This window comes from Podarcis cretensis (genome assembly GCF_951804945.1).
Source record: "Podarcis cretensis genome assembly, chromosome: 6".
In the NCBI taxonomy this organism is placed as follows: domain Eukaryota; kingdom Metazoa; phylum Chordata; class Lepidosauria; order Squamata; family Lacertidae; genus Podarcis; species Podarcis cretensis.
Genome location: NC_137175.1, coordinates 4,848,348 through 4,872,603, shown reverse-complemented (window position 1 = coordinate 4,872,603; position 24,256 = coordinate 4,848,348). Strand labels below are relative to the sequence as shown.

General features: G+C 46.8%; 1 protein-coding gene and 1 long non-coding RNA gene across 2 annotated transcripts in view; both read right to left on the bottom strand.

Moving 5' to 3' along the window:
• The window catches only part of LOC307218141, a 90,689-nt gene that overhangs the window by 34,341 nt on the left and 32,092 nt on the right, over window positions 1–24,256 (bottom strand). The gene's annotated exons all lie outside the window — the stretch shown is intronic.
• The window catches only part of SCRT2 (scratch family transcriptional repressor 2), a 28,571-nt gene that overhangs the window by 3,719 nt on the left and 596 nt on the right, over window positions 1–24,256 (bottom strand). The gene's annotated exons all lie outside the window — the stretch shown is intronic.

Genomic DNA, 24,256 nt, shown 5'->3' with positions numbered 1-24,256 from the left:
GAGGGGAAGGAAGTCAAGTTTTGAAATGTTAAAATGATTGTAAAAATATTGAAATGTATAAAATTGGAAATCATATTGATGATGATGATGTCATCATCTAGCCCAACCCCCAACAATGCAGGAATAATGAATCAACGGATTCATTTAATAATATTTCTATGCTGCCCCATTCCGTAGGCTCCTGACAGCCAGCAGGGCATTCAAATAGGAAGCTGCCTTATACCAAATCAGACCATTGCTCTGTCTTGCCTAGTATTGTCAACACGGACTGGCAGCAGCTCTTTAGGAGCTCATGTGGGGGTGTTCCTCAGCCCTGGCTGGATTGATCCTAGGCATTGAGATTGGGGTCTCCTGCATGCAAAAGAGGGGCTGTACCCCTCAGCAATGTCTCTTGCTCTCTGGAAAGCAGATATAATACAGCCAACGAACAGGAATAATAATAATAATAATAATAATAATAATAATAATAATAATAATATAGTTTTATTAGTTTTATTAATTATTATTATTATTATTATTATTATTATTTATTTATTTATTTATTTGTACCCCGCCCATCTGACTGGGTTTCCCCAGCTACTATGTGCGGCTTCCAACAAAAATTAAAAATACATTAAGGAATGATTTAAAGGCACAGTCAAATACCTGTGGAAGTTTGCAAATGGTGGTTTGCATGACAAACCACTGTTTTAAAAAAGAAGGAGGAGGGGAGGTATTAGCATTATTATTAATTTTGAAAATGGCTAAGATTTTTAAATCCATCTGAAACATGGATTCTAAGGTAAAGGTAAAGGGACCCTTGACCACTAGGTCCAGTCGTGGACGACTCTGGGGTTGTGGCGCTCATCTCGCTTTATTGGCCGAGGAAACCGGCGTACAGCTTCCGGGTCATGTGGCCAGCATGACTAAGCCGCTTCTGGCGAACCACAGCAGCGCACAGAAACGCCGCTTATCTTCCTGCCGGAGTGGTACCTATTTATCTACTTGCACTTTGACATGCTTTCGAACTGCTAGGTTGGCAGGAGCAGGGACCGAGCAACGGGAGCTCACCCCGTCGCGGGCAATCGAACCGCTGACCTTCTGATCGGCAAGTTCTAGACTCTGTGGTTTAACCCACGGCGCCACCCGCGTCCCGGATTCTGAGGTGCTGCGCCCCAAATATGAATACAACAAAAATCTGATGGCTCTACAGTAAGAAAACAAATAATTGCAAAGGAATTAAGGAACAAGATCTGAGAAATGTAGTCTCACTGGAGAAAGTGCCACATAATTCATTCATGAGTCTTTTCATGACTCTGCACAGAGCTCCATCTATTTTGATCAGGGCTAATAATAATAATAATAATATATGTTGTCCATCTGGCTGTGTCAGAGTGTCCTATCGCCTTCCATCTGACGATCCTTATTAACCTAGATTGTCTCAGCATTGAACCTGAGAACCTTTGCACGCAAAACATGTGTTTTTGCCACTGAGTTATGCTTTGGTGTTGCAACTAGGAAACAGGGTATAGGAGAGAGGACAGACATTTGCATAGCCGTGTTTGCAGAATGTCAGCTCCTCGAGAAAGAGAGGCCGGTATGTTCCCTTCCCACACTGGATGAAGGGAAAACTAAGTCTCCCTTTTCCAGGAAAGCCTTTGATGGCAGCCAGTGCTGTCAGTGAACGGGGGCTGCAACTCAGAAGGAGCTCAGCAAACAAAGGAGCATCGGGCGCACGGTTCCACAGTGAGAGGCTACTACGAACGCACTTGTGTTTCCCCCCTTCCCTGGGGAAATAAGAGGAGCTGAAGTGGAATGGAGCCGACCTCTTTCTCAGGCCGTTCCTTCTGTCTTGTCCAATTTCCTCTTGATTGACGGAGGGAAAGGCAGAGGCGAGCCGGGTCATCTCATTACCTCCCTTCATCTGCCTCACACGAAAATAAAAAAGGAATTAAATTTTGTCAGCTGCCAAATAGCCTAGAAGTTAGTAAAACGGGAAGTGGGTCACAGTCACGCTGAGCGGAAAGGCGCTTTGTGCATTTTGATCACGGGGTGCAATCCTCTCCCCAGGATCAAACTCCAGGAAAACTGGGTGTGTGCACAGCACTGATTGGCGCTGGCCTGTGACGTCACCAACCCACCTTCCCAATGTGTTTTTTTTCCCAATTGAAAAAGAGTGAAAATTTAAAAGGCCAACAGCTTGCCAGAAGCTTTGGTGGAGGTGGAAGCTGGGTGACTCTCTAAGCGTTCGGTTTGCTAATACTATAAGTCCGTCACTGAGGAGGCTGATGCAAGACAGGCAAAAGAGTTTATTCACATAGTGTATAGCCAAAAAATAAAATTAACTCCCACAACATGCAGTGATGGCCAACGAGGTGGAGGGCTTAACAAAAGGATTAGACAATTTAATGGACAATAAGGTTAGAAAGGGCTATTAGCCACAATGGCTAAGTTGTACCTCAACTGCTTGAGCTTATATGCCTCTGGCTACCAGTTCCTGGAAACTGCAGGAGGGTAGAGGGCTGCTTGTGAATCCTGCTTGTGAATTTCCAATTTGGGGTATCTGGTTGGCTATCGTGCAAATAGGATTCTGGATTAGATTAGCCCTTGACTTGATACGTGAAGGAGCGTCTCCACCCCCATTTTTCAGCCCGGGACACTGAGGTCCAGCTTCGAGGGCCTTCTGGCGGTTCCCTCCTTGCAAGAAGTGAGGTTACAGGGAACCAGGCAGAGGGCCTTCTCGGTGGTGGCGCCCGCCCTGTGGAATGCCCTCCCACCAGATGTCAAGGGGATACACAACTATCTGATTTTTAGAAGACATCTGAAGGCAGACCTGTTCAGGGAAGCTTTTAATATCTGATGTTTTATTGATTTATTATCACCATCACCAATTGTGTTGAGAGCAGTCCAGCATGGCTGGGGAAACCCAGCCAGATAGCTGGGGTATAAATAATAAATTATGAATATGATTATGATTTAGCAACCAGGCTCTTCTTATGAGACAGGGAGAACCCAATGGATTTGCTCCAAAGGTGGTCGGTGGATACACAACCAATTCATTTTGGGAAAGAAAAGACCCCCCTGTGCTCCCTGCAATACTGATTGTGACTGTTTGCCTCAACTCACTGCAGTCCCTTGCAATTTAAATTGGAAGCCCAGAAATATATGAACAGTTTACTACCACTTCTCCTGAAATATGTAAAAATGAAATAAATTGATGCTGAAATTCCCCTACTCCTCCATTTCTAACTGCTGCCTGTTCTGACCTATATGGTGGTGCTGTGGTCTAAACCACTGAGCCTCTTTGATTAAGATTAAGGCTTTCTGGGAGATGATATATAATGAACTGAAAAAGGTATTTAAATATACCTTCCTTAAGAAACCAGAGGCCTTTCTCTTGGGCATAGTCGGCCAATTGGTGTTAAAGAAAGATAGAACGTTTTTTATGTATGCGACAACAGCAGCAAGAATACTCATCACAAAGTACTGGAAGACACAAGATTTGCCCACCTTGGAAGAATGGCAGATGCAAGTAATAGACTACATGGAATTGGCAGAAATGACTGGCAGAATTCGAGACCTGGGAGAAGAAGCGGTGGAAGAGGACTGGAAGAAGTTTAAGATTTATCTGCAGAAATACTGCAAAGTATATGAATGCTAAAATGATGTTGGATATAAAAATAATATGGCATTAGTGATACAGTGTTAAAAAGTATGCAAAAAAGTAATAGAAAAAGGGTGAAAGATTAAAGTTATATTATGTCAAAAGTAAACAATATGTTAAAGGTGTTTAAATATAAGGAGGAAAGATCGGAGACATAATAGAAGTGATTTCATCAATTAGAAATGAGTTTTGAAAGAGGGTAAGGATCTGCTGTATCTGATTGGACAAAGAGGAACACAAAAAAGGGAGGCGTGAGGAAGTCAAGAAAGAAAGTTTTGTAAACATGAATTTAAAAATTGGAGTTTTTTATTTTTAATTTCTTCTCTTTTTTGATGTATATCTGTGATTGGTTTTGCTGTTTTGTATTTCTTTGATGTTTCTTCTTTGTCTTTAAAAATAAATAAATATATATATATTTTTAAAAAACCACTGAGCCTCTTTGGCTTGCCGATCAGAAGGTCAGTGGTTCAAATCTACACAACGAAGTGAGCTCCTGTTCCTCTGTCCCAGCTTCTGCCAACCTAGCAGTTTGAAAGCATGCCAGTGCAAGTAGATAAATAGGTACCACTGTGGTGGGAAGGTAAACGGCATTTCCATGCGCTCTGGTTTCCGTCACGGTCCTCCGTGTGCCAGTAGCGGTTTAGTCATGCTGGCCACATGACCCGGAAAGCTGTCTGTGGACAAACACCAGCTTCTTCGGCCTGAAAGTGAGATGAGCACTGCAACCTGATAGTTGCCTTTGACTGGACCTAACCGTCTGGAGTCCTTTTTACCTTAATATGGGTTGTCAAAACTGAAAGAATAAAACCTAAAACTTCTGACAAAGTTGTAGGCCACACCTAGTGGGCCACTTTGACAGGTGGATAGGGCTGGACACCTGTCAGTCACCTGGCATCCCCACGACACCAGGTGATGCAGCTTCAAAAAAAAGTAATGGGATTAAGTACCATCTATACATCATTTTCATAATATTTTCTTTTAATACAGCCCTGTTTAGGGAAGTTTTTAATATTTAATGCTGTATTGTTTTTAACACTTGATTGGAAGCCGCCCAGAGTGGCTGGGGAAACTCAGCCAGATGGGTGGGGTATAAATAAATTATTGTTGTTGTTGTTTAGTTGTTTAGATGTGTCCGCCTCTTCGTGACCCCCTGGACCAGAGCACGCCAGGCACTCCTGTCTTCCACTGCCTCCCGCAGTTTGGTCAGACTCATGTTTGTAGCTTCGAGAACACTGTCATTATTATTACATGCAGTAAACTTAACCCCTTTCTTCCACAGCCTTTCCCAATCTTCCAACATTATATTGTGTCCAACATCTCTTGCCCAATCAATCATCACAGATTTAACTTGTTCGTCCTTTGTATGCCATTCTAACAACAAATTACACATTTTGGAGAGATTTTTAACATTAGTGTCTAACAATTCCGTTTCCAATTTGGATTTTTATGTTGCAAAACCATTTTTCTTATCAAGTTTATACAATTCGTTAATCTGATAATATTGTAACCATCCATCCAATTTATCTGATTCCTTCCTGAGCGTTGATTCCTTCCTTCCTTCTTTTGGAAGGGGGCGCCCTTGAATTCAAGTTGAGGATGCAAAGGAGGAGTCAAGTGAATGTTCTGAGTACTCTCCTAATTATTCGTTCTTTTAACTATGGCTTGAAGTTCCAAGCTTCACCTTGAATATTCCCATATATGACACCAGGACCAGGAGAAGAGGAAGTAAATTTATCCTGCAATGCCAATGTCCAAGGATGGGGGGTCCCCACCCCCGTTGTAAATGATAAGAGGGTAGTTATCCCTGGAGGGTGGATGGCAGACACCCACAGGGAAGCCCTGTGACTTTGTTTCAAAAAAAAAAAAAAAAGTGATTAGGGAGAAACACACTGGAATGCCAGGCTGTGCAAACAGGAGCTTGATATTTTAGAAAACCACAACCCTGGAGTAACAGCTTTGGCTGGAGTAACAACTATCTGTGTTCACAATCTGAGAGACTGTATGTATGCATGTGTGTGCATGCGGGGTTCCTCATAGTCTGTTCTTCTGAACCTCTGCACCAGTAGGTGGCCCCCTCGGGCAGGAGAAAGTTGCCAAGAAAGAGGAGGGCATGCTTGCAGAAAGAAGGTTGTGCCATTTCTCTGAGATGGGCTAAGTGCATCTCATTTCTAATGCCCTTGCGTATAAATGCACACATGCACAAATATTTCTGCACCGTGAAGTGCTCAGCTTGCTTCTGACCCTGGAAATAGCACATATCCATTGTTACCAGTAGCCTTGTCCTTCATGAGTTTGCTTAATCACCTTTCAGTCATCTAAGGTGGCCGCCGTCACTGCCTCTCAGTGGTCTAAACCACTGAGCCTCTTGGGCTTGCCAATCAGAAGGTCGGCGGTTCAAATCCCCGTGACGGAGTGAGCTCCCGTTGCTATTTCCCAGATTCCATCCCAGCTCTTAGCAGGCAACACAAATATTTAATGCAGGGATGGAGGGAGGGTGATGTGCAATTGACAGCAATTGATCTGGATTGGAACTGGACCCAGAGTCATAACTATCAGCTCTTGCAGAAGCTTCTTTTGGGAGAACAGGCTCCCACCAGTTAACTTAGAATCATAAAGGTAAAGGTAAAGGGACCCCTGATCATTAGGTTCAGTCGTGGCTGAATCTGGGGTTGTGGCGCTCATCTCGCTTTGTTGGCTGAGGGAGCTGGCATACAGCTTCCGAGTCATGTGGCCAGCATGACTAAGCCGCTTCTGGCGAACCAGAGCAGCGCACAGAAACGACGCTTACCTTCCTGCTGGAGTGGTACCTATTTATCTACTTGCACTTTGACGTGCTTTCAAACTGCTAGGTTGGCAGGAGCAGGGACAGAGCAATGGGAGGTCACCCCGTCGTGGGGATTCGAACCGCCGACCTTCTGATTGGCAAGCTCTAGGCTTTGTGGTTTAACCCACAGTGCCACCTGCGCCCCAACTTAGAATCATAGAATTGTAAAATTTGAAGGGACCATCTAGTTCAGAACTTTCCAAATTTTTCATGTTGGTGACACACCTTTTAGATACGGTTCATTTCGTGACAGTTATTCAGTTTTACTAACAAACCGGAAGTTAAACTAACAAATTTCCAGCCCCAGGAGGAGCGCACGGAGTGTTTGTGCGACACACCTGCACACGGCAGCTGACACACGAACGTGTCGCGACACACAGTTTGGAAAGCTCTTATCTAGTCCAACCCTCTGCAATGCAGGAATCTTTTGCCCAAGTGAGACTCAAATCCACAACCCTGAGATTAAGAGCCTCATGCTGTACCAAGGGAACTATCTCAACACTATAGCACATCTTTCCATAATGTGCTAAAGCACAACCATTGTGCTCCTTGGTTGTGTGCTGCTTAATAGTCAATGGGGACATGGGTGGCACTGTGGGTTAAACCGCAGAGCCTAGGACTTGCTGATCAGAAGGTCGGTGGTTCGAATCCCCGTGACGGGGTGAGCTCCCATTGTTGTGTCTCTGCTCTTGCCAACCTAGCAGTTTGAAAGCACATCAAAGTGCAAGTAGATAAATAGGTACCGCTCTGGCGGGAAGGTAAATGGTATTTTCGTGTGCTGCTCTGGTTCTCCAGAAGCAGCTTAGTCATGCTGGCCACATGACCCGGAAGCTGTACTCCAGCTCCCTCGGCCAATAAAACGAGATGAGCACCGCAACCCCAGAGTCGGCCACGACTAGACCTAATGGTCAGGGGTCCCTTTACCTTTACTAATAGTCAATGAATCCTCTTAAGCAGTTTACAAAGGAAAGTTAGTTTAGTATAACCACATGAAGGAATCATTTCTTCTAGCATAAACCTGCTGCGATCAATTCGACTGGACCATCCAAAGTTCTGGCACTTGGGCTGACCATGGTTAAAACGATGGTTCAAAGAAACACAGCAATGACAATTCCCTGCTAGCTAATTGGATTCTTCCTGTGCAGTGTGGAACTCACACCACGGAAAATCAACAGGCTCCTTTTATGTATTCAGCTCTAAATGATGTTAGGAAATCAAATTACGCCTACTTGGGAGTCGGTTCCAGAAGCGACCATTTGTCCCAACATCTGTGCCTTATGGAAAAGAACCAGGAGAGATTCACCCATTTGGTATATTCCAGCTACAGATGGCGTTCATGTGGCAAGTGGGAGAGTTGAAATCCCTCCCCCACAAATAAAAGTAAATAAATTGAGGTTTTTAAAAAAGAAATAAATGGCTAAACTGGTATTTTTTTCTTCATTTGAGTTTCTGTTCTGATCTTCTTGAGATCTAGGGCAGAAAACAAGAGAACAATTTCTTGCTTACGCCCAAGAAGAACTCCCTAACTGGAAAGGTGTCTCCAAATGGATCTGAGGTCATCTGCCAAGATGTCTCCAGACGGGCCCCTCAACATATCAGCAGGCAGCTTCTGTGATGCCTCCACAAATGCTGTTCTCCAAGATGGTCCAGGACAGAGAAAAGAAAGTCCTTCTTCACGCAGCTCATTGTTAACCTGTGGAACTCCCACCCACAGGAGCCAGTGATGGCCGCCAAGCTAAATGGCTTTAAAGGACGATTTGACAAATTCATGAAAGAGAGAGGGCTTTTGACGGATACTATTCAGGATGGCTATATTCTGCCTTCACAGTCAGAGTCAGTTAGTTGTTGCTGGCATCCGTCTGTCTTGAGGGACAATGCGCCTTCAGGGGTGAAGTCAAACCTATGTGTTAGCTGCCCCAAAGTGACCTCCGTGGGGTGTAAGCCTGGGCTGTGTGCATGGAGGTCCTTGGCCGCCCAGACGACAAGACCCCCCCTCAAGAAGGGGGTGGAGCAGCATAGGCTCCAGTATGAAAACAGTGACATTTCTCACTCCCCACCCCAACTGACACTCCTCCACCCCCCATTTTGTGGTGGGATGTAATCCACTGGGAGCAGTCAAGTACAACATTCCTCGTTTTCCTAGAGTGGACATGCAAGGGGATGTTTGGTCCAGCCAGTCGAAACCTCTTGTTCCTCCTGGCTTGGAACATCCTTCCTCTTTCATGTGTCCAGAAGGTGGGTGTGGCCTCAACTGTCCAGGTAAAAAAAGGACAAAGCATGCTGCCACCCTCTCTCTTTTTCACTTCCTTCTTCGCTGGAGCAGCTTCTAGCTAGGACTGCTCTGCTAGCTTCCAGCTAGCAGGAGCTGGGATCATTTCTCCCTATGGGGTAGATCCACACGTACATATTTATAACTAAGTCAGCCTTCCAGAAACAGGAAAACATGAAGACACAATGAGAGATAAAGGAGGTGCTGTGGGATTGGTGGAAGTCAATGTTTCGTAAGATATGGATTTTGTGTTTTGTTTTTTTAGTTGTTGCTTTTTTAGTTTTTTGAATGTTGGTTTGTGTGTGTTGTGTATTGTTATTTTCCGATATTTTCCGTGTTGTTGTTGTTCTGTGGAAAATACTAATATTTTTGTTTTGTTTTGTTATTTAAAAGGTCCTAATAGTAAAAGCGGGTGGCGCTGTGGGTAAAAGCCTCAGCGCCTAGGGCTTGCCGATCGAAAGGTCAGCGGTTCGAATCCCCGCGGCGGGGTGCGCTCCTGCTGCTTGGTCCCAGCGCCTGCCAACCTAGCAGTTCGAAAGCACCCCTGGGTGCAAGTAGATAAATAGGGACCGCTTACTAGCGGGAAGGTAAACGGCGTTTCCGTGTGCTGCACTGGCTCGCCAGATGCAGCTTTGTCACGCTGGCCACGTGACCCGGAAGTGTCTCCGGACAGCGCTGGCCCCTGGCCTCTTGAGTGAGATGGGCGCACTAACCCCAGAGTCTGTCAAGACTGGCCCGTACGGGCAGGGGTACCTTTACCTTTACCTTTAATAGTAAAAGCTATGGTTTTCCCAGTAGTGATATATGGAAGTGAGAGCTGGACCATAAAGAAGGCTGACTGCCAAAGAATTGATGCTTTTGAATTATGGTGCTGGAGGAGACTCTTGAGAGTCCCATGGACTGCAAGAAGATCAAACGTATCCATTCTTAAGGAAATCAGCCCTGAGTGCTCACTGGAAGGACAGATCCTGAAACTGAGGCTCCAAGACTTTGGCCACCTCATGAGAAGAGAAGACTCCCTGGAAAAGACCCTGATGTTGGGAAAGATGGAGGGCCCAAGGAGAAGGGGACGACAGAGGACGAGATGGCTGGACAGTGTTCTCAAAGCTACGAACATGAGTTTGACCAAACTGTGGGAGGCAGTGGAAGACAGGAGGGCCTGGTGTGCTCTGGTCCAGGGGGGTCATGAAGAATCGGACACTAAACAACTAAACGACTAAACAACAACACATTCTGGAAACTTGCTAACACAAGTTAGGAAGGATATTAATAAAAAACGACTAAACAACAACAAACTCTGGAAACTTGCTAACACAAGTTAGGAAGGATATTAATAAACAATATATCCTCTCCTGCCACCCTGAACATTCCCACCATTTTTTTATCCCCCTTCTTGCAGACCATCTCCACCACCATTATGCCAACAAGACGTGCCACACATGCCCTCCAGCATCCTAAGAAAACCCCTTAATCCTGATTTGATTAGATTTGATTCTTTGGTAGATTTACAGAAAGAAAAAACACACACACCCCAATAAATAAATTTTAGAAAGGGGCAAGATTACCAACGGATGCACAAAGCATAACAAAACCCCAAGACTCCTTGCACTCCTCTCTGCTCCCTGTTTCTGCCCACCCAGGGTGGTCCTGCCCCTTGCCCGCCCCTCAGAGCTGGCACGTCACATGGGGCAGGGTCTTGGTGGCAGCAGTCTCCTCCTTGCCTGCTTTCCAGCTGTGAGCTCCCCAAGGGAGGAAGCCGGCAGCGGTGGCCATGAAGAGGCCATGGAAAGTAATGGAATTATTTTGGGCTGCATCAATAGGAGTATAGCATCTAGATCAAGGGAAGTAATAGTGCCACTGTATTCTGCTCTGGTCAGACCTCACCTGGAGTACTGTGTCCAGTTCTGGGCACCACAGTTCAAGAAGGACACTGACAAACTGGAACGTGTCCAGAGGAGGGCAACCCAAATGGTCAAAGGCCTGGAAACGATGCCTTATGAGGAACGGCTAAGGGAGCTGGGCATGTTTAGCCTGGAGAAGAGGTGGTTAAGGGGTGATATGATAGCCATGTTGAAATATATAAGAGGATGTCACATAGAGGAGGGAGAAAGGTTGTTTTCTGCTGCTCCAGAGAAGCGGACACGGAGCAATGGCTCCAAACTACAAGAAAGAAGATTCCACCTAAACATTAGGAAGAACTTCCTGACAGTAAGAGCTGTTTGACAGTGGAATTTGCTGCCCAGGAGTGTGGTGGAGTCTCCTTCTTTGGAGGTCTTTAAGCAGAGGCTTGACAACCATATGTCAGGAGTGCTCTGATGGTGTTTCCTGCTTGGCAGGGGGTTGGACTCGATGGCCCTTGTGGTCTCTTCCAACTCTAGGATTCTATGATTCTATGATTCTATTATCCCTTGCAGCTGCGGCAAGCTTGGCAGCGGTGCTGGCGAAGGAAATAGGGACATTCCAGGATCAAATTAGAAGACAGGACGGATTTCGTTATTCTGGGACTGTCCCTGGGAAATCAGGGCACTGGGAGGGGATGGAGCAGGACCAATGAGGGGGGTGGTCTGCTGAGGAGGTGTGGCCTGGGGAGAACCTGGGTGGGGGCAGACGGAGAAACCTATAGGGCTGAGTTTGGCCCCTGGGTTCTGAGGTTCTCCAGATGGATAGGAAAGCAAGGGTGGAGTTGGGTTCAAAACACCCCACAAACATTTTTAGTACAGGCTGAGCAGGAAAGGGTTGTTAACCGTTTTGGTGCTGGCCATTTGTCACCCAAACTGACTGACACACACATACACACACAGCTTTTTCTCCTCCACAGGGAAAAAGATACAGATCCCCTTAGTTCAGGGGTCAGCAAACTTTTTCAGCAGGGGGCCGGTCCACTGTCTCTCAGACCTTGTGGGGGGCCAAACTATATTTTGAAGAAAAAAATGAACGAATTCCTATGCCCCACAAATAACCCAGAGATGCATTTTAAATAAAAGCACACATTCTGCTCATGTAAAAACACCAGGCAGGCCCCACAAATAACCCAGAGATGCATTTTAAATGAAAGGACACATTCTACTCATGTAAAAACATGCTGCGGGCCGGATTTAGAAGGCGATTGGACCGGATCCGGCCCATGGGCCTTAGTTTGCCTACCCATGCCTTAGCTTTTCCTGTGCAGGGAGACAAGCAGTTGGAGCTGGAAGGTGGGCAATTCTGGGAGGGAAAGTAGCAGTCTCATCTGCCCGCCTTTTTCATTCCAAAATGAAGCTTTTTAAAAACTGTCCAAAAACTTGGACATTGGGGGGGGGGGAGCACTCCACAGAACTCTACATAAGGAGTATTTTTGCCCTCTGTTATCCTTCCAAAATCTCTTAACTGTCGGTGATGAATATTATTGTCCCATATTTACAAATTTCTTTTAGGGGAGGGGTAGCTGAAGGTTGAAATGTGCCTTCATGAAGGCAATACAGGAGTGAAATTTCCACCAGGGAGAATGCAGGTGGATGCTGTCAACATCAGGGTGTGTGGGTGTGTATCTGTAAATTGGGGCTTTGCCACTCTCAACCGCTTTTGAATTTTTGAATTTATTGTTATTCACGTTTTATACTGTATTTTATGCTGTTTTTTTGTTGCATCAATTAAGTGTTTTAAATTTGTTGTTAGCCACCCTGAGCCTGCTTTTCTGAACCGGGAAGGGTGTGGTATAAATAATAAATTATTATTATTATTATTATTATTATTATTATTATTATTATCCCATCACTCATTCCTTTGCAGAGGAAGGAGGGCACTAGCAACCTCCCTAACAGATGGTGAGTTTTCTAAGGGTAGGAAAACACATTCCCTCAGCGCTGCATTTTGAACACTCAGCACCAGAGATCACTGCAGGATGACAGACGCCTCTCTTGCCTCCCCCAATCTCTGTTCTTGAATACAGATTTTTATATAGAAAGGGAAAGAGAAATCCCTGAACGCATAGAGCTATCCTTGCTTTCTCTCGCTGTTGAAGATCACTGGGAGATGCTTCCCTCTGCCTGAGATGGGTCTTTAAAAATAGAACCCACCTTTGATTTTTATTATTTTGGCAGATGTGCAATTCAGAAGGTTTAAGAGACGTCCCCCCCAACCCTGGCAATCTCTACGATTCCCCCCCTCCTGGTTCGCCTTCTCCCCCTCCTCCTCCTCCTTGTTTACCAAGTGCAGTCACACACTCTGGGCGGAAAAATGCACTCCTCAGCAATTTTTCACACTTTCGCTGGAACGCACAGCAAGGTTATTGCCAAGAGGAGCAAACTATTTCAGGCAAGGAGCTGCTTCCAGCAACAGGGATGGAAGGGAAACAATGTCTGTGTCGGGAATCTTTTAGGATGCGTCCCATGTTCCTTCCTGACAAACCTTCTCTCCTCAAATTGTCAAGCAGCGGGTTCCGTTTATCCTCTCCAGCATATCAAAATTATGATTTTTTTTTTTGGGGGGGGGGGTTAACAGGGGAGGGGGATGCACTACAAGACTCTTCCAACCCCCTCAGAGCAGGAGCAACCATCCTTTTTCAGAATGACTGACGGGCTCCACTTTGCTCCATATGAGGTGATAACGAGTCTTTCAAGTCTGGTCAGCATGGTGCTTGTATTTCAAAAACATATGGAGAGCACTAAGAGGGAGTCAGAGAATAATAATTTTTTTTGGGGGGGGGATTGGAACAGGAGTGCACTCATTGGATATGATCCCCATTAGTGAAAAAGGCACCCTGTGTGAATTCAGCTCTATTCATATAGGTCCAACGTGGGACTTGAACACACGAACATTGGATGAAGAGTCCTGTGTCCTCACACATTTACTGATTCCTTGGGGTTCCCCCCTCCACACTCTTTATGTGATCTCAGCCAATCAGGGATCACATAGTGAATTGACGATATTGTGGCACCCTTTGACAGACAAATGAGGGTGTGTTGCCTTGTTTGTATGTTTTTATAAGGATTTATCTTCTGCATTATGATTATTCCTAATTATTGCCTGTGTGGTATCTTGTGAGCCGCTTTGAGCACAACTGTGGAAAAGTGGCATATAAGTAAACTGATGATGATGATGATGATGATGATGATGATGATGAATGAGGAGGGGTGGGGAAGAGGAGGCATGTGTTTTTGGAGGATAGCACTTTGGATTTTAATGAGGGTGAAAGAGGAGAGCACAAAATATGGTCTGAAGCTCAATATCAACAAAACTAAGATCATGGCCACTGGTCCCATCACCTCCTGGCAAACAGAAGGGGAAGAAATGGAGGCAGTGGGAGATTTTACTTTCTTGGGCTCCATGATCACTGCAGATGGTGACAGCAGTCACGAAATTAAAAGACGCCTGCTTCTTGGGAGAAAAGCAATGACAAACCTAGACAGCATCTTAAAAAGCAGAGACATCACCTTGCCGACAAAGGTCCGTATAGTTAAAGCCATGGTTTTCCCAGTAGTGATGTATGGAAGTGACAGCTGGACCATAAAGAAGGCTGATGCTTTTGAATTCTGGTGCTGGAGGAGACTCTTGAGAGTCCCATGGACTGCAAGAGGATCAAACTTATTCTTAAGGAAATCAGCCCTGAGTGCTCACTGGAAGGACAGATCCTGAAGCTGAGGCTCCAAGACTTTGGCCACCTCATGAGAAGAGAAGACTCCCTGGAAAAGACCCTGATGTTGGGAAAGATGGAGGGCACAAGGAGAAGGGGACGACAGAGGACGAGATGGTTGGACAGTGTTCTCGAAGCTACCAACATGAGTCTGACCAAACTGCGGGAGGCAGTGGAAGACAGGAGTGCCTGGCATGCTCTGGTCCAGGGGGTCATGAAGAGTCGGACACGACTAAACAACAACAGCAACTTCTGGTTTTGCCAGGTTGCCTGATGGCAGCATCATTGCACGAGGGCACAAAACTGGAGGGAGCGCCAGGACTTGTACCCTCCACCCGCACAATATTATTATTATTATTATTATTATTATTATTATTATTATTATTATTATTGCACCCTCTTCAAGCCCTCTCAACATTGCAGAAAGTTGGCAGGGCTTTTGGAGTGGGTGGCTCGGTCACGATTCATGGAAATCCGTCCCCTATCGCGGCTCAGATCTCAGCTGCCCCTCTGTCCTTGTTCCTGGTGTGCAGAATCCAACCATATCCACCTTGCCTCCCTCTCCATCACCAGGTTGCTGCAAACTTCTCTTTATTGGTGTCCTCGCTCAGAAACATCAGCTTCTCAAGGGCACCTGTTCCCTTCAACAAAGAACATGCCAAGCACCGTGTTTTTCTGCCTCGCTCAGCTTTTCTGATTATGGCAATGGGGGAGGGAAACAGGCCTCAAAACCCCAGGCAGGTATTTGTGAATTAAGGAGGAGAGGGGGAGGGAGATCTATAGCAGCAGCCCATTCACTCTCTTGCCTCTCCTGCTATTCCCAGAGTCCCAGCTCAAGAACACTTGACACTGATTGCTCCTTAATGCACTAAAAGCACCTTCTCTCTCTTTCGGATTCCTGGATTCTCTCCCTCTCCCCTCCCACCTTTTCAGCGCATGCTTATGCACTGAGAAGGGCTCCCTGGGAGAAACAAAATGAGGTCTCCTTCATCTGGGCTGGCATCCTATTTCAAAGAGTGGCTATTAATCCGCCGATCAACTAGCGAACTGTTAGTTGCCCTATATCCAAAGTTACGATACATACAATAATCTTTATAGTCATTGTCCCATACAGAACAACGAAATTGAAAAAATCTACATCAGACATTCAAAAACCAACAAACCTGCTATCCCAGCTATCCCAGCCTGCTTAGCCCCCTAAAATCTCTGATACCCCATAATTAAATACAATATACTCACACAGAGACTACCTTACACTGTGTTTAAAACCAAAATCGCATTTGGATAGAAACTGTTTCTCAGGCGGCTAGTCCTAGTCTTTATAACCCTGTAACTTCTTCCAGAAGGCAGAAGCTGAAAGAGATCATTTCCGGGGTGCGCACTATCCTGCGCTATCTCTGCAGCTTTCTTATGGCACCTGGAAGCATCGATTTGATCCACGATTTGATCTGAGCTGTGATCTCCCTCAAAGCCCTGTTGTAATTCTGAGCTGTCTTCTTCTCTGGAAGGGTCAGGCTGGGGAGAGGGTCTCCACCCTTCCTCCACTGTCCAGTCCCTGCCACAGGGTTGTGAAGGATGAGGCAATATGCCCTCCATGAGCAGGTCCATCCTCTCTGCACTGCTGTGGAGCAAAGGGCGGTAGCTCAGTGGTAGAACTTCTGCTCTGCATGCAGAAGGTTGCAGGTTCAAGCCCCGGTAGGACTATCTCCTGCCTGAAACCCTGGAAAGCTTCTGCCAGTCAGAGTCCATATTACAGTGCCTCCCTCCCTCCCCGCTATTTATTTTTATTTCGTGTATTAAATTGCATTCATAACCCCACCTTTCCCTCAAGGAGCGCTCCTCCCCCCCATTGTACCTATACAACAACCCTGCGAGGTAGGTTAGGCTGAGAAAGAGAAAATGACCATCCCAAGGTCACCCAATGAGCTTCATGGCTGAGTGAGGATTTGAACTCGGGCCTTAGGCCAACACTCTAACCACTAGTCTACACTGTCTCTTTCTGCCCCCACCCAGCAGGCTCTGAACGCTTGTGCCAGAGGTCTGAACTGGCTGCTTGGAGAGACCCTTTGAAAGTAGGCTGAGGAGGAACAGAGGGACGCAGATTGCCCTCCCCTTTCCTGAATTGTGGGCTGCCTGCTCCCCTCCCTGTAAAGAAAAACAGGCATTTCAGGAAGGAAAGCAAGAATCAGAGGAAGGATTAAGCTGTCCTGGGCTGAGTGAGAAGATGAGCTGTCAAAAGCTTTCCACTTCAAAGTCTTGGCAAGCCTGTTGTGCCCAGGGAGGCTGCAGAAACCTGGAAACTTGAAAGGAGGGCGTGCAATGCCTTTCCTACCAGTCCCCCCCCCCCCCAGATCTTTCAACCCCTGCTTTAGGAGTTAAAATACACAACAGAAGTGGTAGAGGTGGCTAGCTTGGCCTAACCTCAGCTAGAAAAGTGCCAGCCCTCGCAAATGCAGCATTTGGCCCAGGAGGGGAATAATAATAATAATAATAATAATAATAATAATAATAATAATATATTATTATTATTATTATTTATTCCCCAGCCACTCTGGGCGGCTTCCAACAAAATATTAAAATACAGTAATGCATCAAACATTAAAAGCTTCCCTAAACAGGGCTGCCTTCAGATGTCTTCTAAAAATCTGGTAGTTGTTTTTCTCTTTGACATCTGATGGGAGGGCGTTCCACAGGGTGGGGGCCACTAGCGAGAAGGCCCTCTGCCTGGTTCCCTGTAACTTGGCTTCTCAAGTGAAGGAACTGTCAGAAGGCCCTCGGTGCTGGACCTCAATGTCTGGGTAGAAAGATGGGGGTGGAGATGCTCCTTCAGGTATACTGTTCCTAATCATGGTGGACACATCACCAGATACTGGGGATTTTGTCCAGAAAAGGGCGCCCACACCATTTTAGCTACGTGTCCTGCATTGCAGGAGTTAGACTGGATGACCCTTTGGGTCCCTGCCAGCAGTACAATTCTGTGTGGGAATGTTGAGGAAAGCAGGAGAGGATATACTGATTAAATATTATCCTCACTCACACTAGAGAGCAAGCAGCAGAGCACATTCCCTTGCAGATTGCTGGAAGCAAGTTTATGATTCGTTAGAATCCTTTAAGTCAAGCAATCCAGGCTTGCTTGTCCAGTAGGGATTTTCCCTGGTATGTTTTCCCTTTTATTTCCCTCTTAAAATAATAATAACACGACAGTCTTGATAAAAAGTAAGAGTAAAGTTTACTTACAGTGGACGCTCAGGTTGCGAACGTGATCCATGCGGGAGGCATGTTCGCAACCCGCAGTGTTCGCAACCCGCAGTGCTGTGTCTGTGCACGCGTGGGTTGCGATTTGGCGCTTCCGCACATGCGTGACCACTGAAACACGGAAGTAACCCATTCCACTACTTCCGGGTTTTGGCGGGTCCGTAACCCCCCCCCCCCCAAAAAAAAACAACCCAACCTGCAGCGTCTGCAACCCAAGGTATGACTGTACATTCAGTCCAAAGTAGTATTCTGAAGGCAGGCTTCATCTCATGGTTACAGTTACATTTGTAAAGAAAATAAATCTGAGTTAGGCCTCAGACTTTCTGCTTTGTGGCTTCCATCCTCTGTAAAGATATGAGAGCCGTGTGCTGCTGGCTAAGAGCCAGCAGAGAGGAAGATGGCAAAAGAGGCAAAAGAGGAAGATGGTTGCGTGAGTAGCCCTTTTATAGGGTCTGCTGGGGTCACGCCCATCTACCACCCCCCTGTGTGTTCACTCTATGCAACAGGAAATGTTGTATTTGACTGCTTCAGTGATGATACATCCCACATTCTGTGATTCTATGCTCCTGTTCGGCTTGCAGGTTTCCCATAGACATCTGGTTGGCCTCTGCACTGAACTAGAGGGGCCTTTGGTCTGATCCTGCTGGACTTTTAGGACAGTGGCTGCTTTTCTACTCAGGCAAATATTAACTTGGGGTGAGGAGTTTTGGGGCGGTTCTTAAAAGGAGAATTCTAATTCATGGCGATGGATGATTATCCATGACAGTTCAATCAGTGGCGTACCGTGGGTTGCCTGAGTCCGGAGTGCACAAGCTGTCGCTGTTGGGGTGCCTCCCTCCCCACCGGAGCCAAGGGCTGTGCTGCACCACCTGCCTGCACCCCACATAGAGGTGGGGATCCTGGCCAGCCAACAAAGCCCTTGGCAGGCAAATCCCACCCCCCAATGCCTGTGGAGAGGAGTGCCAGGCCTGGGCTGCTCTGCTGCCTTCACCGGGACAAGATGGGGACCTGTGCAGGATCCTGCGTAGGAGCAACTGGTTGTGCTCCCTCTGAATTTTGTGCCTAGGGCACAGCTCCCCTGCCTCCCCTGCTACGCCACTGAGTTCAATGGAAGGGTACATGCCTTTAATTTGTAGACCCACTAATTATGATTTGGCCACCAGTAAAAATGGACCCTCCCCGATAAATTAATCAACAGAAACTTTTAGTTGATTAATCTACCGTTGAATGGATTGAGACGCAGCTCTTTGCGTATCCTGTTCCATTGAAGGGAATGGGGAAGCGCCTGCATACAGGACAGCTCTCTCTCTCTCTGTGTGCACATGGAAGTCCTCATACCCTCAAGGGACAACTGTAGGTGGGGGCAGGGAGGCTAAAGTGCAGATCTCACACAATGCAGCTACATGCATGGATGCTTGTAGCTGACAGCCTGGTAGGCCAATGGCAACACGCTCTGCTGCTTTCTTCCTCTCTCCCTCTCCCTCCCTCCCTCTCTCTTTGCAGGGTTGTTCATGCTCTCCCCCCACACTCCGGAATCTTCCCCCCTGGGGAAAAGCAATCCATATGGTCTTGCTGCTTTCCTCTTGCCATTGATCTGCCAGCCCCCGCTGCCTGAGACAAGAGAGAGAGCTCTTGCCAGTCAATTTGCCTTTGTTTTGCCTTGGTTCCACCAGGGGAGAATCGACTCTCCAGTTCCTTGCGATGGTTAACAACCCCCCTCAGATGTCGTCCTGCAGGGTCCCCCGTGGAAAGGAAGGGGAAACGATGGAGCCTGCGCAAGACAGAGTCCCAGCGGAACACAGAAAGCTGCTTTAGCAGTGAATCAGATGCTTGGTCCACCTATCTCCATATTGCCAGCACAAACCGGCAGAGCTTTCTAGGACATGGGTAGGCAAACTAAGGCCCAGGGGCCGGATGCAGCCCATTCACCTTCTCAATCCGGCCCACGCACGGTCCGGGAATCAGCGTGTTTTTATATGAGTAGAATGTGTCCTTTTATTTAAAATGCATCTCTGGGTTATTTGTGGGGCCTGCCTGATGTTTTTCCATGAGCAGAATGTGTTTTATTTAAAATGCATCTCTGGGTTATTTGTGGGGCATAGGAATTTGTTCATTATTATTTTTCAAAATACAGTCTGCCCCCCCCCCCAAGGTCTGAGGGACAGTGGACCGGCCCCCTGCTGAAAAAGTTTGCTGACCCCTGCCCTAATGTGCCCATCAAGAATCATGCCCTGTTTAGGGAAGTTTTTAATGTTTGATGTCGTATTGTGTTTTAATTTGTTGGAAGCTGCCCAGAGTGGCTGGAGCAACCCAGTCAGATGGGCGACCTATAAACATTATTATTATTATTATTATTATTATTATTATTATTATTTATTATGCCACTGCAAAGATCAATGACTCTTGCTGCAAACTCTTAGAAAACATTTCACATAAGCCATGCAGCACCACAACAAAATGTTGCAGCACAACAGCGAGAAATAACTTCAGATGCCCCCATCTTGCATGTAAGCAGCATTTTGTGCACTCAGCACACCTGTGGGACTGTGGACACAACAGCAGATCAGAGCTGCCTATCCACAGGGTCACAGCAGGGAAGTTGCCAAGGCTAAAAGGGAACATGGGTGAATGTGTGCTTTGGCTGTATCCCAGGTCAAGGTCAGCTGCAGGTTTGTGGAGGGCCTGGGCAAACCCCCACCACTCTGGCTGGGCCCCAGTGAGCTTACCAGCCAGCAGCACTGGAGGCCAGTGAGCCAACATTTACATTTCCCACAATGCCCCCGAACGGCGCTCCATTGGGGAATCAAAATGGCAGCTAGACTCTACCAGATGCTCAGAGCTCTGGGCTGGATAAAAAGGGGCTGCCAGGGTTTCTGAGACCCAGGCAGAAAGAGGCTTTTCTTAAGATCATTAAAAAAACAAAACAAACCAACAACACCTGGAGATGTTGGGGCTTGACTGTGGGATGCAAAGTCAGCGCTCTGCTAATGAGCTACATCAGCTGCCTTCTCCAGGGTGCTTTGGACCACAGCTTCCATCTGCCTGCATTGTAACTAAAGGACCCAGGTCACAACTTGATGGTGTGCATTCAGATTAGAATATCCAGCCCACAGCCAATGGTCAAAGATTAGGGGAGTTGTCATCCCATGTTGGCTATTCCTGATGCCTTCCTCCAGAGAGGGTGGCCGGTTAGGGATCTCTGAGCTCCATCTCCTCTCCCAGAGGGGGTCTCAGGAGGCAGGATGAAGGAAGGCATCAGTGATAGACTACAGCTCCCATCATTCTTGACTCTTGGCCATGCTGAGTGAGGATGGTGGGAGTTGTAGTCCACACCATCTGGAGAGGGTTAGGGACCACTGAGCTCCATCCCCTCTCGCAGAGAGGGTCTTAGGAGGCAGGACGAAGGACGGCATCAGAGGCAGCCAACATGGGATGACAACTCCATCATCCTTGATCATGGACTGAATATTTTCATGCACACCATCATCAATGTATGACTTGGGTGGTAAACTTAGAAGGGCAAGAAATAGGGGAGGCGCTGTTCTTGGGGAGGATGGATAAGGAGAACAGCAACACAGTCCTTTAGTTGCAATGGAGGCAGCTGGAATCGTAGAATTGTAGTTGGAAGAGACCCTGAGGGTCATCTACTCCAACCTCCTGCAATGCAGGAATCTTTTTGCCCAGCATGGGCTCAAACCCTGAGATTAAGAGTCTCATACTCTACCAACTGAGCTATCTGAGTGTAAGGTGAATCTGATTTCCCCATTTTAGCTTTGGCACAAGTAGGGTAGCAAAGAAATGGAAAAGTTGTCCTCCACTTTGAAACCCACAAGGACCTTGTGAGGCAGGTTAGAGAGAGGTTGGCTCAAAGTCATCTAGAGAACCTCATGTCTTGAGTGGGGATTGGACATTTCCCAGTAGTGATGTATGGAAGTGAGAGCTGGACCATAAAGAAGGCTGATCGCTGAAGAATTGATGCTTTTGAATTCTGGTGCTGGAGGAGACTCTTGAGAGTCCCATGGACTGCAAGAAGATCAAACCTATCCATTCTGAAGGAAATCAGCCCTGAGTGCTCACTGGAGGGACAGATCCTGAAGCTGAGGCTCCATGACTTTGGCCACCTCATGAGAAGAGAAGACTCCCTGGAAAAGAGCCTGATGTTGGGAAAGATGGAGGGCACAAGGAGAAGGGGACGACAGAGGACAAGATGGTGGGACAGTGTTCTTGAAGCTACCAGCATGAGTTTGACCAAACTGTGGGAGGCAGTGGAAGACAGGAGTGCCTGGCGTGCTCTGGTCCAGGGGGTCATGAAGAGTCGGACACAACTAAATGACTAAACAACAACAATAACACCCCAGGAATCTCATAGCTTGTCTGGGTCTCCCTGGTACTAGTTCAGCACTCCGGACACTACCTCTCACATGCTTGCAAAAATCATTTGGACACAGGAATGTTCTCTTCCCACCTCCTCCAAATTCCTTGTTCTTAAACAAGGAGGTCTGCTGCCCAACCTAAGAGTCACAGAAAATTGGATTACAATCTCCCTTTCTCTCTCCTTTTCTTCCATGACTGCATAGTATATCCTTGTAAATGGGAGGGCAGTTGTGAAATCTCATATGTCAGAGGGTGATTGAGCAGGATTCCCACTAACTGGGGGTGGGGGTGAAGGCTTGAATCCAATGCTGCCCCCCCCCCGCTGCCATGTGGTTCTCCTCCTCCTTCCACTATCTCCTGGCTCCCGTCCCTAAATCCCTCAAATCTTCAAATCATTTTGCTTCCCATCCCCAACACTTGCAAAAAAAGTTTCAGATCCTCTCAGAAGCTTACACTGTATGCAAGAAGCAGCCTTCTCAAAATAATGCAATAGAGTGTTTCCCAACCTTGGACCTCCAGCTGTTTTTGGACTACAATTCCCACCATCCCTTGCCACTGGTCTTGCTAGTCAGGGATGATGGGAGTTGTAGTTCAAAAACAGCTGGAGGCCCAAGGTTGGGAAACACTGCGATAGAGGGTCGTTCCGCAGATTATTCTGATCACAGGAGTCGTATTTCCTTAGTACAGTAATTTGATTTAAACAACAACAACCCAACAACCACAGAATATATAGCCTCATCAATCCTGTGTAGGTCTACTTGGAAGTAAGACCCACTGATCTCAATGGGACTGACCTGCTCCCAGGTATCATTGTTCACAGAGGAAAGATGGGGATCCCACTTTTGAATGAATGAATGAATGAATGATATGTATCCATCAGAATTTAATTAAAATTTATGGTGGATCAGACTACCAGCAGCTCTTAGTCATGGTGGTTTAATCAAGCCTCCTTCTACAGGGACAGTATATCTCTTCACCCCAAATACTAGGGTGAAACAACAGGAGAGTTCCATTGTTTTCTTGCTACAAGCGTTTTAAGGGACTGACCGCTGTTAAAAGAGTGTGTGACCTTTTGATCTGAGCCAGCAAAGCATCTCTTTAATCCTTAGAAACACATCCACACCCTTGACCTATTGAAGCTTCGCACAGCAGTCCTGTCGGGGCGAACGGACTGGAGCGACGCCACTCACAGAACCAAAACTCCTTGCTTAGGCCACCGCATCCACTCTGGGAGGAATGTCATATTTCTGCAGACGCAGCAGTTTTACGCAGGGTGCACCTATGGGAATTCATCTGCAATAAACTAGCACGACAACACACAAAAACACGGAGCCGCTCTTTGCAAACGCGTCCTTCGCTTTCACATACATTGGGCCATTCCCGGAGGTTCGAAAAACACGCGCAGAATGCCCTTTCCAACACACACAGCTAGACGCGAGAAAGACCAAACTTTTCCATGCCCCATTTTTTTTTTTTTTTTTTTTTTTTGCAACGGCTCCGCTAAAGTCATCCACCTGAGCTGTCCAACATGGGTTTCTGGTTGGCGGGGGGGGGGGGGGGAGCGAGGAGAGAATGGGAGGTACTGCTGCTGCTGCTTTGGGTCATAAACTTGGGAGATGGAAGAAGGCAGCCGAGGATGAAAGCTGCTGGAAGGAGAAGGGGGGAGGGGAGACCATCCTCCCTCTTTGTAGGACGAAATGGATGAAAGAAAGCAAGGAAGAGTCCGGGCCGCGAACAGAGGCTTTGCCTATCTTACCTTGAGCTCAAAACCCTCTTTTGAGGCCTAGGGGCAAGCAAACCCTATCCATCTCTCACTCTGCCCCCGCACCCCGTTTAAAAATGTATTTATACAAATCTCTTGGACTCAGAACATTTCTCCCCCCTACAGAAAACTCTAAGATCTCACATTGCATAACGGAAAAAAGCATCCCAATTTAAGTACAGTATCATCTCTGCCCTCCCCCGTTTTGTGTACCCTTTCGGTAGTAGAGGGGGTGAGTGAGGACCACCGCCTGGTCCAAACTTTGCCCACCCAGACTTTGGGTGCCGATGTGTCATAACGCACCCAACGCTCTCTCACAAAGGTTATTTCTCCTTGCTCACTGGCGATGTACCCCCGGGGGGCAATCACACACACACACACAATCCTGTTCTAACGTTCAGAACTATCCCTCTGGTACAATGATGCTGTGGGAGGATGGGTGGGAGCAGTAGAAGAGACCCCCCCCCCCGCGCTCACCCTGCAGCAGTTTTGTGTTTTATGTTGTTTTTTTATAAAAA